The sequence below is a fragment of the Podarcis muralis genome, chromosome 14 (assembly GCF_964188315.1).
Source record: "Podarcis muralis chromosome 14, rPodMur119.hap1.1, whole genome shotgun sequence".
Lineage (NCBI taxonomy): Eukaryota > Metazoa > Chordata > Lepidosauria > Squamata > Lacertidae > Podarcis > Podarcis muralis.
This window is the reverse complement of record NC_135668.1, coordinates 21,222,941-21,239,471: the sequence shown is the minus strand read 5'-3', so window position 1 is coordinate 21,239,471 and position 16,531 is coordinate 21,222,941. Positions and strand designations below refer to the sequence as shown.

The window sequence follows — 16,531 nt, the reverse complement described above, 5'->3', positions numbered from 1 at the left end:
CTGGACTAGTGAATTTGTCTCCATTTGATTGATCATGCTTTGTTCTCAAAACTACCCTCCCATCTCTTCTAGCTGGGGGTGGAGGATTGCTTAGGAAGGTCAAAACCAAGTGAAAGTGAACAGTGGACAGGATTGGGTAATTTCAGGCCCCTGTCCTTTTCTGCCCTTGAGATTCTCCCCATTCTCCATCCTGTTACTAGCCTTGCTTTGCACCGGCCTTGAGTTATTTTGCCTGGGTGGAACCTGTCACTCAGCATGTGTCCTTGAGTGTCTCTTTCTTGGCTAGATGGAGGAGAGAGTGGTGTGTGTGTGTGTGTGTGTGTGTGTGTGTGTGTGTGTGTGTGTAGAAACTAGCCTACTGTTCAAACCCAACATCCATCGCTCCACCCACATTTTCCTCTGGCCCGGCCCACCGCTGGCAAGTGGCCCTTGGAAGGTCTCCTGGAAGAGAATGTGGCCTTCAGACTGAACAAATGTTCCTTAACCCTGCACTCGTGGCTAAATTATGAAGGGCAGGCAAGCAAAAGTTGCAGCTCATCAAGTCAAGTTCTGCCATTATATTGCATCCTGACTTGTGCTTGTCAGCATGTCTGCTTGTGAAATTGTAGGTCAGGCCCCCACAAGAAACCACCCATGAAATTATTCACACACACACCCCCACTGCTGTGTTTTATATTTCAAGTGGACTGTGCCTGTCTTGGTGGCTCCTGAGATGCGAGAGAACAGAGAAAATGACAGAATGAGAAAAGGTCAGCTTACTACTGATGCTTATAATAGCAACACGTTGTTGCTTTTTAACATCAATTCATCAAAAAGTAACTCATCTTCATTTGGGGGGAGGGAATGGAGAGACATAGGCACCTCTTTCCTTATGAGAAAGCCAAAGGTTTGGAAACAGAACATCTTAATGGCTCTCAAACAATTAAGCCTGCTAATTAGAAGATTACGGGCTGGCATAAAAGCTACCAAGTCTAGACATCTTTGCTTGTTTGAGGAGAGTGATGGTGCCTGTTTGCATAACCAACAGTCCTCAAAATGGATGATGGTGCTTCAGAGAATTCACAATGACCTTTTTCATTAATTGTTTAATGGGCAACATAAATAAATAAAAGCATATACTGAAATTAGCAATATTAGTGATATTAAGGCACTGTGTGGTAGCCAGAATGAGGGATAAATGAAACCTACTGGGGGAATCCCATGTTTCTGTTCTGATCTCCAGCAGAACATTTAGCAAAAGTCTCCAATGTTTCCATGCGTGGTTATCTGCCCACTGTTGTAAGGCATCATAGGTTCTGTAGTTTTTATGGTATACCACAACTCCATTTCAAACACACACACACATGAATTTCAAGGAGAATTGCATTTGGTAGATCTTTTGGTCCTGGAACAGCAGAGTCACCCTGTAACTAACAAGCTGCTGCCCTTGTGAATTCAATAGTTCTTTTTCCCTTTAGAGCTAGTCTACACAAGAAGCAGATCGTGTAGGAAGAGAAAAGTGCGACTTCAGACTGTAAGTAAAGGTAAAGGTACCCCTGCCCGTACGGGCCAGTCTTGACAGACTCTAGGGTTGTGCGCCCATCTCACTCAAGAGGCCGTGGGCCAGCGCTGTCCGCAGACACTTCCGGGTCACGTGGCCAGCGTGACATCGCTGCTCTGGCGAGCCAGCGCAGCACACGGAAACGCCGTTTACCTTCCCGCTAGTAAGCGGTCCCTATTTATCTACTTGCACCCGGGGGTGCTTTCGAACTGCTAGGTTGGCAGGCGCTGGGACCGAACAACGGGAGCGCACCCCGCCGCGGGGATTCGAACCGCCGACCTTTCGATCAGCAAGCCCTAGGCGCTGAGGCTTTTACCCACAGCGCCACCCGCGTCCCTTCAGACTGTAAACAGGGCCAAATAATTGTATTTTTGTGTGTGTAAAAAAAACCCACAGCAAAACAAGAAACTTTCCTGCACACTGAAGACTTTGTGTCAGGAAGGCGCGAAACTTGTGTTTGGGTATGGATTGTGTTTGCTTGCTTGAGTGCTGGAAAATCAAAGATGTGGCCATTCAATCTGAAATCTGGTGTTATATGGGAACACTCTTAGCATGTGATTTTGTTATTTTCGTAGCACTTACACCATAGGAATCTGAGCAGCTCGTTTTTCCAGTCATGCCGGAGATATTATTAATGGGGCCGTTTTATGAAAGCTATTTTGTTTGCAATCAATAAAGACACAATCAGAGCTCGGCTTTGTCATCCCAGCTTCCAGCATGGCCTACTCACCTGGTTATCTCACTGGAAATAAATAAATAAATAAAACGGGACAGCACGTTATGGAGCATCCCGGAGGCTTCACTTAATCCAAAGTCACACAAATGAGCAGAAATGCTTGCCATCCATCAAGATCGGTCCCTTGGGGAGCGCTGACTGAGGCACAGCCGAGCCTAATGCAAGCCTCTCGCTGCTGCAAACTCTTGAGCCTTCATAGGGTCCCTGGCAGGTCAGTTACAGCCTACTGGGTCATGGTTTGGCAATGATGATTATCACCTGCAGTTCTGAAGCTAAGATGGTGTGTGTGTGTGTGTGTGTGTGTGTGTGTGTGTGTGTGTGTGTACTATACCACCCTTCCCCCATAGATCTCAAGGCAGTTCACAACATAAAAATACAAATAAAAGTTCAAAATGCATAATAAAAACCAGAACAAAACAACAACACCACTGGCGGAGGAAGAAAGGGGCAGGGGGAGCACACTGCCCTCGGCACCACAATCCTGGTGGGGTGCCATCGTGGGTGCCCCCCATGCGCTGGGCATCACGCCCCCAGAATGCGCACCATGCCCCTGTGGGCAGCGCGCCACACCCCCAGGATGCACACCACGCCCCCAGGACGCGCACCACACCCCTGCAGGCAGTGAGCCACACCCTGCAGGCGGTGTGCCATGCCCCCAGGACGCACACCACGCCCCCTGGGATGCACGCCAGCCACTCCCCCACTGCTCTCTGCCCCAGGTGCCAGAGCATGAAGCTCCGCCACTGAACAACACATACCAATAACCCCACCCCTTTCCAAAAACACATTTAAAAGGGTAAAGGATGTAAAAGATGTAAAAGTCCATTCTGCTGCAAATCTAGAAAGCTGCTTTAAAGGGAACCATTGCTTCATCTCACTCAGTACTGTCTACACTGAGTGCATTTATTCAGTTTTAATTTTTATTTTTAAAAAATTTTTTTTTAATGATTTGGTGCACTTCAGTTACCCCACACCAATGCTTTTGCACTTATCGGAAGATAGGAACAAATAGGCAAATCTGTCCATTTTGGTTTCTCATTTTTCCACTTTTAACTTCAGTCCTCATTTCAACATCATTTAAATAATAATAATCACACACATTCTCATCAGCAGGGTACTGCTAATTTTTCCTATATACACGTTTGCATGCAATACTCCCTAATGCAACACATCTCTGTTCAATATCTTCACTGATATATGCATATTATTGTGTATTTTTGTGCCTATTACTTGGCTGGAAAACTGCCTAGCAAAATTTGAGGTTTTGAAAGACAACTGTGTTCATGTATTGTTTCCGAGAGCTCAAATTAGTTAGATTCGCCCTTAAATGTGAACTGAGTCAAATCACCTTCCCATCCCATGTCCACCGCTTCTCCGCTAGCCCATCTTCAGCTTTCCTCGTGAATAATAAGGCTGACACCCAGGAGATTCTGTTGTGAGGGCACTTGGGAGGTTAATCTGCATAAAGCTATTTACAGTCTCCTGGCATGCACAGAATGGTGCTTGATAAACAGCTGCTGTTTGTTGTTGGAAGAAGATGTCAGGTGTTCTAAGCCTAGTTGTCTGGCTCCATTGGGTTGCGGTCAGCCTTACTAACAAGGTGTCTGCAAATTGCCATCCCTTCCTCTGCCCCTTGTCCTCCCCAGCTCCTCCACACATCATTAATTGACACCAACAGGAGCCAACAAGATAATTCTAGGAAGGATTGTGGACAACAGACTGCAAGCACAGCAGGGAAGGGTGGGGGGGGGGAGAGAAAGCATTTTAACTCATTGTAAAAGAGGCTCTGTTGTTGCACAGTCAAATACAGGAAGCTGACTTGGACTGAGTCAAGCCATTGCTCCATCTAGCTCAGCAACGTTGACACTAAGGGTGCTGCTAGGAGTTGTCATGAGACTACTGTTCCATCACAGAACTACAATTCCCAGAGTTCCCTGGGAAGAGGGATCCACTGGTCAATCACTCTGAGAACTGTAGACCTATGAAGGGAATGGGGTCTCCTAAACAACTCTCAGGGCCTTTTAACAAAGTATGCTTCCCAGGTTTCTTTGGGGGAAGCTATAAAGTGACATGACACTGCTTTAAACGCACAGTTTTTTAAGCACAAAGTGTGCCATCAGAGGCCTTCAGAACCTCATTGTTTGCAGAAATGATGGGTGGGGGCTTTAAAGGTGAGAACCTCAAAACAGCCCAATGTAGACAGAGCATGTTGAGTGAGCACAGAATATTGGCTGTTTGAGGAAGAGAAACCAGTGAAACTGAGAGGAAGGGGAAATGAAGGGCATTATTTTGTTGCAGATTCCTCTTATGAAATAAACAAGACAAATGGTGGTGGTGGTGGATAGAGTGCTGGATCCTGGAAAGCAGGGTTCAAATCCACATTCAGCTGTGAAGCTCCCTGTCTCTCTCTTGCTAACCTACTTCACAGGGTTGTTGTAAAGATAAAATAAGGAGGAAGCGAACCATGTACACTACCTTGAGCACCTTGGGGGAAAAGTTGGGAAATAAATTTAATTAAAATAAGCAATCAAGAGCCCATGAGGGAATCTTATACAACAACAACCTAGACCACTAGGGTGAATTATTGGTTCCCGTTCTCCCAGTTCTCTCATTGCAGTGAGATTTTCAATACAGTGGTACCTCGGGTTACATACGCTTCAGGTTACAGACTCTGCTAACTCTGAAATAGTACCTTGGGTTAAGAACTTTGCTTCAGGATGAGAACAGAAATTGTGCTCTGGCGGCACGGCAGCAACAGGAGGCCCCATTAGCTAAAGTGGTGCTTCAGGTTAAGAACAGTTTTAGGTTAAGAACAGACCTCCAGAACGAACTGAACAGACCTCTGGAACAAATTAAGTACTTAACCTGAGGTACCACTGTATAAGCATATTAAATATTATGCCCCTCCCCCATACAATCTGAAATAGTATGGCTCATTCTACCATCAAAAGGCTCTTCCACCTCATCCAGCTGCATGTGTAAAGCATGTTTTTGGAAGGGGTGATAAATTGCCTTGTAAGTTGGAAATAGACACAAAGGCACCTGGACTTCCAGGTGCTCTTAGGCAGTGCCAGCTTAATCCCACCAAAGAGAAACAGCTAAATTTCTTCTTTTAATGCTTGTGAAAGCCACACCATTTTTGGCAAGCCTTTGCCAAGTAGAAACCCCTGAGCTATGGAGAAGGTATCTATAGCTGCCTTAGAACAGAATTCCATGCTCAGCAGAATCAACTCTAGTCATACTGTACCACTTCAGATACAGTGGAATCACACTGCTTATAGAACAGGGATGGGAAACTTTTGTCCCACCCATCATTGTTGGACTCCAACTCCCATCAGCCTCATGCAGTACATGCAACAGCCAGGAATGATGGGATCTGAAGTCCTACATCTGGTGACCACAGGTTCCCCATCCTTGTCTTTTATAGAAACCCAGCTGTTACCTCCTTTGATGCTGGCACCACCTCTGTATCATCCTCACAGTCGTGTGCAAAATGTCTGAGGAAGCCAAGAATAAAGTTGTGCAGATCATCATAAGCCCACTTACAAACAGCCTTATGTTGTTTCGCCTTGACAATGCTCTTGAGAGAGGCATAGCTGAGCAGAACAGCATGTTTGCTGCATTTGGTAGCTTCCAGGTTCCATCCCTGGATCACCAGGGAGGGCTGGGGAAAAGTTCCTGTCTAAAACCCCAGAGAATGGATGCAGTCAGGGCAGAAAATACTGGGCTCAATGGACTAGTTGTCTAGCAGATTCCTGTGTTCCTATTTGTGAAGAGCCATGGCTTGGTGGCAGATGCTTTTCTATAAAGGTCACACATTCAGTCCCCAGCACCAACAGGTGGGGCTGGAAAGATTTTTGTCTGAAGTCCCAGTCAGAGTAGATAATACCAATCTAGATGGACCAGATTCACAAGGCAGCCATGTTCTTCCACTGACATTGCTTCTTGAAGAACCCCTAGTTCCATCACAGCTGTTGATGTCCTTGCCAAGGGCATTGTCGTACAAGTGAATTTTATTGCTCCTTGCTAACTAACATCCTTCCTGCCTTTGAAGCCATTTCTGATGATCCCAAGGAAGGGAGGCGGGGAAGGGGGAAACATCTTCCTGACCACAGTGATCTACTCCCGGAGGCACCAAAGTCAAACTTTAGCCCACAGAAGGCAGACAGGTGTATGAAATTGCCCTTCCCAAGCCTGACTGCAATTAACTACTATCACCCTCAAAATGGACAGCCACACAAATCACTTTCTCTAGCTAATGGCTTGGGCTGTTTATCCTTCCTGAATTAAAATTGATTTGCATCAGGTTCACACAATTTATTTTCACTCTCAGAAACAGTCACCTGCTCTGTTAATTCACTCCATGCCTTATGATTCCTATTCCCTTGCTAATACACATTTTGTTGAGTGACAAGACCCCAGTAAATAACTTGAGGGAGAAAATAAACTTCTTTCAAACTGTTTTTCTCAACACCCCGATACCGATCAATATTATTTTGACCATTATTATAAGACCCACCTCCATCAGATCCTTCTCCCCTTTCTTGTATTTCACTTTACATCTTCATGCTAGTCTTGTGTCAGAAAAAAGAACAAAAAACAACAACAAACCCATAGGGACAATATCCACCAACATTGATTTCTCAGCCCATGTAATGGATTTATATGGAAAATCCATATAAAATAGACTCTGTTCCTTTGTACTCCTCTAATTTGGTGCAATCTAGACTTGTGATGTTTCCTCACAGCCAGAATACATCTTGGGTTTTGTAGTCCTCAAGGTAAACAGATGCTTATATGCTCCACTGAAACAAACATAATCTCTCACACAAGCCTTTTGCCTCAATACAATTGGACTTATATTCAGTCTCAGTAAGATTATAAAATATGACAAGGCTTGAGGTGAAAAGTTTAACATATTATGGAGATACACGCACCACAAAAATAAATTATGCTCATTAATGTAAGTGCGGACCCATATGCACAATACATTTAAAGCAGTACCAAAGCATTTTAAACACTCATGGCTTCCCCAAGAGAATCATGGATTTGTAGTTGGATAAGGGTGCTAAGAGTTGTTAGGCAACCACCTATTCCCCTCAGAGAGCTACCGTTTATAGAGTTTCGTGGGAAGAGGGATCAATTGCTAAACCACTCTGTGAATTTTAGCTCCGTGTCAGGAAAAGGGGTCTTCTAGCAACTCTTAGCACCCTTCTCCAACTACAATTCCCATGATTCTTTGGGAGAAACCATGAGTGTTTAAAGTGGCATGGTACTGCTTTAAATGTGTAGCGAAGACAGGGCCTAAGAGAGTTACACAAACTTCATAGTTCAGTGGTAGAGCCCTCACTTTGCAAGCAGAATATTCAGTCTCTGTTAGAAGATCAGGCAGCAGCTTATATGGAAGACCTTTCTCTGCCTGAGACCCCAGAGAGTTCTGCCAGTCAGAGTAGACACTATTGGATCACATGGAGAAAGAGTCTGATCTGGTTTAAGACAGCTTCTTGCATTCCTTGTTCAGGGCAAAAGTCAAGACTAGTTTTGATACTGCCTAACTTTGAATGTCCAGATGTTGTTGTATTCCCATCAACCCAAGCCATCATGGCCAGTGGTCAGGGATGATGGAAATTATGGTCCGAGAACATCTGGAGGGCCAAATGTTTCTCTGTCTGGCCCGCAACATTTTCAGAGCCAAATGGAGCAAGCCTGCAACTTTCAACTAAATTTCCCTTTTTATGACTCTTGGAAATAGGTCTGCATCATGAATATTTTTTTTGTTTAATCCATCTGACAAGGGGAAAATGCACAAGGAGCTGTTTCCAAAGGCACATGAATTACAAAGCCGTAGTGTTCCAAACTGTAAGTTACGAATGGAATATATGAATGATATGGACAAAAATAAAACACTTCACATTCAACACAGCTACAGCAGAAAGATATTTACCTTAGCACCTCAAGAGTCAGTGTGAAATAATGGATAGAGTTTTGGCCTAGGACCTGGTTCTGAGCCTTGCTCACTGGCTGAGCCTTGGACCAGTCACTGGCTGATAACTTAATCTATCTCACAGGTTTGTTTGGAGAAGACAAGTGGGGGGAAATGGGGAAACAATTATGTTTCCCTGATTTCCTTGGAGGAAGTGTAGAAATAAATAAAGAATAAAAAATGGAAAAAAGAAATGATTTTTGTCATGAGAAGCTTGCTTTTCATATGTAGGGATTTTTATTTTAAATCAGAGGAGGCAAATTTAAGAATGGGGGAGAGATATGGTTTACTTTATGTTCACATTTTAATTCCAGTTGCTGGAAATGGCAGGAAGAGAGGATGCTGTTTTTAGGTCTTGCTCATGGGCTTCCTGTGAGAACAGGATGCTGGGCTAGATGGGCCATTCACCAGATCCTACAAGGTTCTGCTTAAGTTCTTATGAATGGGTAAGAATTTGAGAATAAGGCTAGCAATGGTTACAAATCATGTTTGCTATGGTTACTTCCACTGTCAAGGGCAGTAGTAATAATAATAATAATTTATTATTTATACCCCGCCTATCTGGCTGGGCCTCCCCAGCCACTCTGGGTGGCTTCCATAGAAACCAAAAATACACTAAAATATCACACGTTAAAAACTTCGCTGAACAGGGCTGCCTTAAGATGTCTTCTGAATGTCAGGTAGTTGTTTATCGCTTTGACATCTCGTGGGAGGGCGTTCCACAGGGCGGGCGCCACTACCGAGAAGGCCCTCTGCCTGGTTCCCTGTAGCTTTGCTTCTCGCAATGAGGGAACCGCCAGAAGGCCCTCGGCACTGGACCTCAGCATCCAGGCAGAACGATGGGGGTGGAGATATACTGGACCGAGGCCGTTTAGGGCTTTAAAGGTCAGCACCAACACTTTGAATTGTGCTCGGAAACGTACTGGGAGCCAATGTAGGTCTTTCAAGACCGGTGTTATATGGTCTCGGCGGCCGCCCCCAGTCACCAGTCTAGCTGCCGCATTCTGGATTAGTTGTAGTTTCCGAGTCACCTTCAAGGTAGCCCCACGTAGAGCGCATTGCAGTAGTCCAAGCGGGAGATAACCAGAGCATGCACCACTCTGGCGAGACAGTCCGCTGGCAGATAGGGTCTCAGCCTACGTACCAGATGGAGCTGGTAAACAGCTGCCCTGGACACAGATTTGACCTGTGCCTCCATGGACAGCTGTAAGTCCAAAATGACTCCCAGGCTGCGCACCTGGTCCTTCAGGGGCACAGTTACCCCATTCAGGACCAGGGAATCCTCCGCACCTGCCCGCCTCCTGTCCCCCAAAAACAGTACTTCTGTCTTGTCAGGACATACAGTAGGCCACTGTATGTCAGTTGCTGGGAATCACAGGTGAGATTCTTAGAGATGATTCTTTCAACTGATTTGAGTTCTGACCCTGGCATCCAACTAGACTAAGGATCCACCCCCAGTGCCTCAACTTACATCAAGTTGTGATGTTTGCCTTCAGATGGACCCTACTCACCTGAAGGCAAATTCTTGCCTGGTCCCAAATATGGCAACAAAAGATTTCCATAGTGAGGTCTTACAGAGGGCCTGCCCACTTACCTTCAAGCAGTCCAACACATAGAGCGTCAAGTGGGGAGTCCAAGCTCCGACTGACAGCAGTGCCTGGGCATGGCTTTCTTTTTGGTCCAGGGAGCGGACCAGAGGAAGGCTAGGGAGATGAAGTCTTCCCTCTGATCTGCACCCTGGGCTCTTAGAATCAGAATTGTAGAGTCGGAAGGGACCCTGTGGGTCACCTTTGTGGGAACGTTTATATAATTTAGCAGGGTTTAAACGATCCCCTGTTTGAGTTTATGCAGTGACAAGCGGGTTGCTAACTCATTTGAGTCCTATCAATAATTATACCTTCCTGGTTGATAATCCCTTTCTCTTAAAGAAAACACACATGAATCTGAATCATATTAACATAAACTACTTTACTATCAGATTCATTCAGGTTTACAGAGTTGTTCCTGAAGGCCAGCTTAGGTTACATAACAGATAAACTATATACAGTGGTACCTCGGGTTAAGAACTTAATTCGTTCTGGAGGTCCGTTCTTAACCTGAAACTGTTCTTAACCTGAAGCACCACGTTAGCTAATGGGGCCTCTTGCTGCCACTGAGCCACCGGAGCACGATTTCTGTTCTCATCCTGAAGCAAAGTTCTTAACCCGAGGTACTGTTTCTGGGTTAGCGGAGTCTGTAACCTGAAGCGTCTGTAACCCGTGGTACCACTGTACTAGATAGTAGTGAGTCATGAGAAGACTGCATCCAAGCAGTTACCAGTTCACACTCCTTGCAGCAACCAATTGACCAAACTGCCTGCCACATAGAGGCAGTTAGTCCTCTCTCAGAATGTTGGACTTGACTGACAGCTTTATATCCCACAACCTTGTCCGACCCCCTGCAATGTAGGAATCTCAACTAAATCATGTGTGACAAATGGTCATCCAACTAATTGCAGGCAGTGTGACAGGTGGAGGAGGAGGAAATGATGTCCTCCCCTGGCTGCCCCAAAGCTGAATGGGTCTCTGCTGCTGTGGCTCATGCTGGAGCACAACTACTGTGGCCATTTGACCCCTTCTTGCAACCGTGCATTTATTAGTTCTTCCAAACTTTTCCTTTAGAATGCTTTCCTCCTCCCTGTTCTTCCTTGCCTGCTTTAAAGTTGCCTTCTTTTATATCCTGTCCTACAGCACATTGATCTCCCGAGTCGATCTGAAACACTTCCTGGCAGGGACGCCTGCTTTTATGTGCTTCTAAAGCCACGCTTACACCTACTGTGCTTTATGAATAATGACAATGGGTGAGCGCATAATGCAAAACTGAGAATAATTAATTCAAGAAGAAGAGGGTGATTTTCCTTTCCTTTTTTTCTTTTTACAGCTTCTTCTCTTCTCCCAGAACCTCCGCCCTCCCTCCCAATCTTTCTGTTCACAAGTTGTCCGTGGAAATATACAGAAATCATCTTATTTATTCATTATTCAAAATTATGCACTAATCTCTTCTTTGAATGATTGTAACAATAAACGTTACGTCGGCTGAGCCCCCCTGCAACTATTAACATCAAATGCAAAATTCACAAATCTGCGAGGCAACTTGTAATTAAGATACATAACTAACTGCTGCTGAATGAATTTCAAAACTATACAGATGACTGCAAGTTATTAGCAATTCATACACTGGCTGCCCAGCTCTTCTGATGACTGACATGAAATGCTTCAGCAGACAAAGGCAGGAGAATCACGCAGGCCCGATTAGAAACTCATGCAGCTAACATGCGGGCTAAACATTCTCTTTGAATGAGGTTTTAAATCCACGAGCAGGATCCAAAACCCATTATGGGAAACTTAAAAGGGTGCAATCCCCAGGCCAATTTCACTCCCTCAAGCCAACTGCAAGATCTGCTGTTCAAATTAAAACTTGATTCAGGTCTGGATTTCATCACTTCTTAAAATATTTTTGGAACCAAGGTGGTTTGTGGCATGCGTGTGTGTGAGTGCAACTTGTTTAGTGTCTCCCCAGAAATCTTTCATAAGGCTGAAGAACGATGCTTAATATCAAACCCTCCGACATTTCTCCATTGAAAATAAAGGTAAAGGTACCCCTGCCCGTACGGGCCAGTCTTGACAGACTCTAGGGTTGTGCGCCCATCTCACTCAAGAGGCCGGGGGCCAGCGCTGTCCGGAGACACTTCCGGGTCACGTGGCCAGCGTGACAAAGCTGCATCTGGCGAGCCACAAGGTCTGAGGGACAGTGGACCGGCCCCCTGCTGAAAAAGTTTGCTGACCCCTGCTCTGGTGCCTACTGAATACTTTTCAATTCCAGCTGCCATTTTAATTGACGTTTGACTTTATAGTTTTAATTGTGTTTTTTGTTTTGTTTTGTTTTTTGCATTGTATCTTTGTAAACCCCTTAGGAACTATTGTAGTTAAGCTGTATATAAATTGTTTTCAATAAATAAACTTCCACCAACCCCACCAGCATGGTGGGAGTTGTATAGACCAAACAATAGCTGGAGAAAATCATATTGGCTACCCTTCTGGAGTGCCTGAGGCTCTGAGCCTAACTTTATGTATCTATCGGCTTAATTTCATGCAGGGGGGTCTCCCTCCCAGTCTTCTAGAGAGAAAGCAAATGTGCACACTTGACCATTTACACTGCCTCTAGTGCCCTGCCACTGCTGCTCGTTGAAGCCATGTACACATGACGTTAGCTGCAATCTGTATCTATCCTGTAATTCCTTCAGAAGCACTGTGGCTTAATGGATTTCCCCTCCAACCAGCTTCCAGCACAATTTGAAAATAGAAACTACATTAATTTGACAGTTTCGTGGAGGTGTGTACATTTTGAGACAGCCACTGCACATGCGCAGATGGCAGCATGTGCGCGGATGACAGAGGGTTGAGGGTGTGGAGAAACCAAACAGGAAAGGTGTACAGAGTAAAGACATCCCCACCCTCCCTCTGGTGTATACAGAAACGTGTGAATGTGACTTGAAATGCAGGAGGGGAGAGGGTGTTTGGCAGCTTGGCAGAAAGATGTGGAGAGCCATGGAGGTAGCCAGGATTTAGGTTGGGGGGGAGCAGGCTTCATGTTAGAGGGGCTAGAACCTCAGTTAAGGATTTTTTATAGATTTACTGGGGGGGGGGGAGCTGCCCCCGCTTCCCTCTTAGCTATGTCCAGTTCCAGATTTACGTATAAGCTAAACAAGCTATAGCTTAGGGTCTGACTGTCTTGGGAGCCCCCCCCAAAAAAATAAAGGGGAAAAAACTGGATGTACATTTCCAAAATATAAGATAAACAAAAAACAAGCAAACAAAAAACCCCACCTACATATAACAACAGTGTGTTGTGTTGTGTTTTGTGTTGTGTTTTGTGTTGTGTTGTGTTGTGTAGGCTCCTATGACGTAAGTAATGGGCACCGCCTGCTACCTAAAATATCACTGGTTTGCTCATTTCTATATATAGGGTGCCTACATTCTGCATGTGCAAATGGCTTTAGATACCTATTAGGTCCATAAATTACCATATAGCATATATTCATCACAAAAAACAGTGACCATTTGTTGTTGACAAAGGACAGCTGGATATACAAAGGGCCCCATTACCTTCAGTAGCTTAGGACCTCATCAAATCTAAATCTGGCCCTGGCTACGCATATGTGGAGAGCTGCATTGGGCTCCCAGACCTGAGGTTTCCCTTCCCTCTGTTAAGGGCTAGATTCCTTGCTCTCCCTTGTCCAGTCGCTAGACTCTAAAAGCAGCACCAGGGAGCCTTGCAAATGCAGCTGCCATGGAAGGGGATATTTTCCTCAACCTTGCTGTCATGATCCAAGCCCTATTGGAAAATAGAGGGGGCAAAGGTGGAGTGTGGACAGGGTGTTTGGGGAGTGAATATTTGGCAGGGATGGGAAGAAAAGGAAATGAGAGAAAGCAAACTTTCTAGTGAGTATATTTTATTTTCCACCAGCCAGCTCCCCCCCCCCTTCCCCTCCCTCCCCGAATCCCAGGCTGCCAGAGCACTTCAGCTGCAACATTAATTCAATACCACACATTTAATTACACATTATTTGGAAGCAAATGTATTTGAGTGGAGGAAAGGAGTCTTTGGAGAGCGTCTGCTCCCACCCCACCCCAGCCTCGTGTGCCTGGCAGGAGCAATGGTGGTGGTTTGAGAGAAGGGGGGCGGGGAGAGATCCAAAGTGGAGCCAGAGAGAAAGCTGGTTTGTTTTACATCATCTGCAATTGCCATTCCATTCGCTCCCCCCAGAAGGGAAGTTTAAAAAACAAGAGAGAGAGAGATACAGTTGCATTTCACAGGAAACTCTGTAGGCTGAGGCTTGATTTCCCCCCAGCCAGTTCTTAATTTTCTCATCCCCTAAAACCCGTCTCCCATTTTCTCTTGATTGCTAAGTTAGATAGATTCTGATTCCATTTGTGATCTTACTCTCCCCACCAATCTCTCTCTCTCTTTTGGATTGAAAAGTGACTTGAGTGGAAGAGTGCAGAAGGTTGGGGTCCCTGCTGAGCCCTGCCTGGTAGTCAGATTTCAGACTTCAGCACTCTAACAATATAGTAATCAGACACTTTGTGGCATCCTATAGCTGAGATGGATAATCCCGATAATGCCTTCAGCTGAAAGGTTTGAGAGCTTTTAAGCAGCAGGCTCAAAGCTCTTAAGGGCCAGCCCTCTCTCTATTCAATGCCTCCCATCTCATTTAGACGCATTTGCAGAATCTTGGCCTTGGGCGTGGTAGGATTCGGGTTAAATCGGCACAGAATATTTTTGTTCCGACACAGAGTGCATTAGAGCTCATGGAGAGCTCAGCTGGATCAGACCATACATCTATCAGCTCCCACATCCTGTTTCCTGCTGTGGCCAAAGAGAGAGGCATCTAGGAAATGAAGCATAATCAAGGAATTTGGGAAGCAATTGCCCTGACTTGCTTCTGTCCCCGCCACCATATACACATGCTTCTGAATCTGAGGGATCTGTTTAGCTCTCATACCCTAACAGCTATTGTTAGATGTAATGAGCCATTGACAGGTGACTCAAGTCTTCAGCCCTCTCTGGTTTCATCATGCCTGAGCACAAAACACAGTCGGGGGGAAATCAGCCTGCAGATAAAGACTCAGCCAAACAGTAATAGGAGGAGGGGCAGCTGCCAAACCCAGGAAGATTGACAGCCTTCAAAAGCCTTAGCACCCCAGAGATAAGTGAAAGAGATAAGTAACGGGGATGGGGAGTCAGGCAGAGACTGCGGGCACATTCAGATATGGGGGCTATTGCATTAGTTTTCCTGATGCTAGCACATATATCCTGTTTGCTAATGTTCCTTTCACACTGCAGGACCTGTTCTGTTATGGAACTGTGGCTTTTTGACTGATAGACCAGCAACCGATGCTAAATTTCATTCGCACCTGATGTTCACAGTGAACGTCACAGGATGACGTCACTATTCCCCCACCCATTACACACCTACATGCTTCTCTTGTCCCATGATTCACCCATGAAAATGGCAGGAAAGAACTGTAGGCTGGTACACGGCCCCATGTTTTACTCCCACAATTTCCCAGGCTGCAAACGAATTTCTTCTGAAATTACGTAACATGGAAATGAGAGAGAAACATATGCTATATTCTGCTAGATTTCTGGAAGCGGCTTTCACACTACCTGAAAGCTCAAATATAATATGGAAAAACCATCAGGGAAATGGAATAGACCATTGTGTGACTGCTGCCTGTGAGTGATAGAACTGCACCTCCAATGGAAGGAGCAGGGTGGGAAGAGAATAAGAGAGAAAGTAAACTTTGGGGACTGCATAATTATTTGGCCAAATAATACTATTCAAAATTTAAGTTCCTGATAATGAGAAAGGGCTGGGGCTTCCTGCCAGGATGACAGCCTCACCTGATCACTTCTAAATCTCAGAGGCAGACTTGGGGATCTGAAGGCACTTCAGCTGCTGAAAGTTGCCAGATCTCCCTGAACCAGAATATGAACTATAACATTAGGCCCATCCTCCATAAATACATGCCATCCCATTTTTAAGCCACCTGCACCAGTGACCATTGCCACATCTTTATTTATTTTTTTGTTATATTAAAAAATATCTAGACCACCATTCATTCATTTTCTTGTGTTCATGTCTTGCCTTTCTCCCACCGACATCATCACTGCAATTATTTATCTATTTTTGTTTAACAGGATTGACACACCATTTCTGCATCTGGTTAGCACACCCCTTTTCATGGTTAGTTTTCTGGATGGAAGTTTGTCTGCATGGTGTGCAAGTGATGAGGAAAAGGAAGGGGAGGAATCAATAAAAGGGGCAGGTTTGGGGGCAAAGGGTGGGCATGATGCCCCCCCCCAAAGCTGTTATTTACTGAATTCATGTACGGCACTGGAAAGTTTCAATTATGTGGGGGGCCTATATATATGGTGGTGGTAAGGAATGGGCTGCCTCTAGCTGGCCATTATGAGAACAGCTGGTTAAGAATCGGTGCCTGAGTTTGATTCTGTCCCTATCCCTTTTCCTGTGTTTGTGTGTGTTTTGATTTTAAGCCTGTGAGAAGGGACTGTCTTGCTTTAATTGATTGTATGTAATTGTTTTAATTGATTATATGGGAGCCTTCTTTGCTGATGAGTGGGGCGCATATATTCTAAATAAACTAATAACCGAGAACTGACAATTGTTTACATGCCCCCCCCAAAAAAATCAATAAAATGCTACTAG

At 45.1% G+C, this 16,531-nt stretch overlaps 1 protein-coding gene across 3 annotated transcripts in view; it reads right to left on the bottom strand.

Moving 5' to 3' along the window:
* Positions 1 to 16,531, bottom strand: part of NTRK3 (neurotrophic receptor tyrosine kinase 3) — a 429,804-nt gene that overhangs the window by 91,522 nt on the left and 321,751 nt on the right. The window lies entirely within an intron of this gene.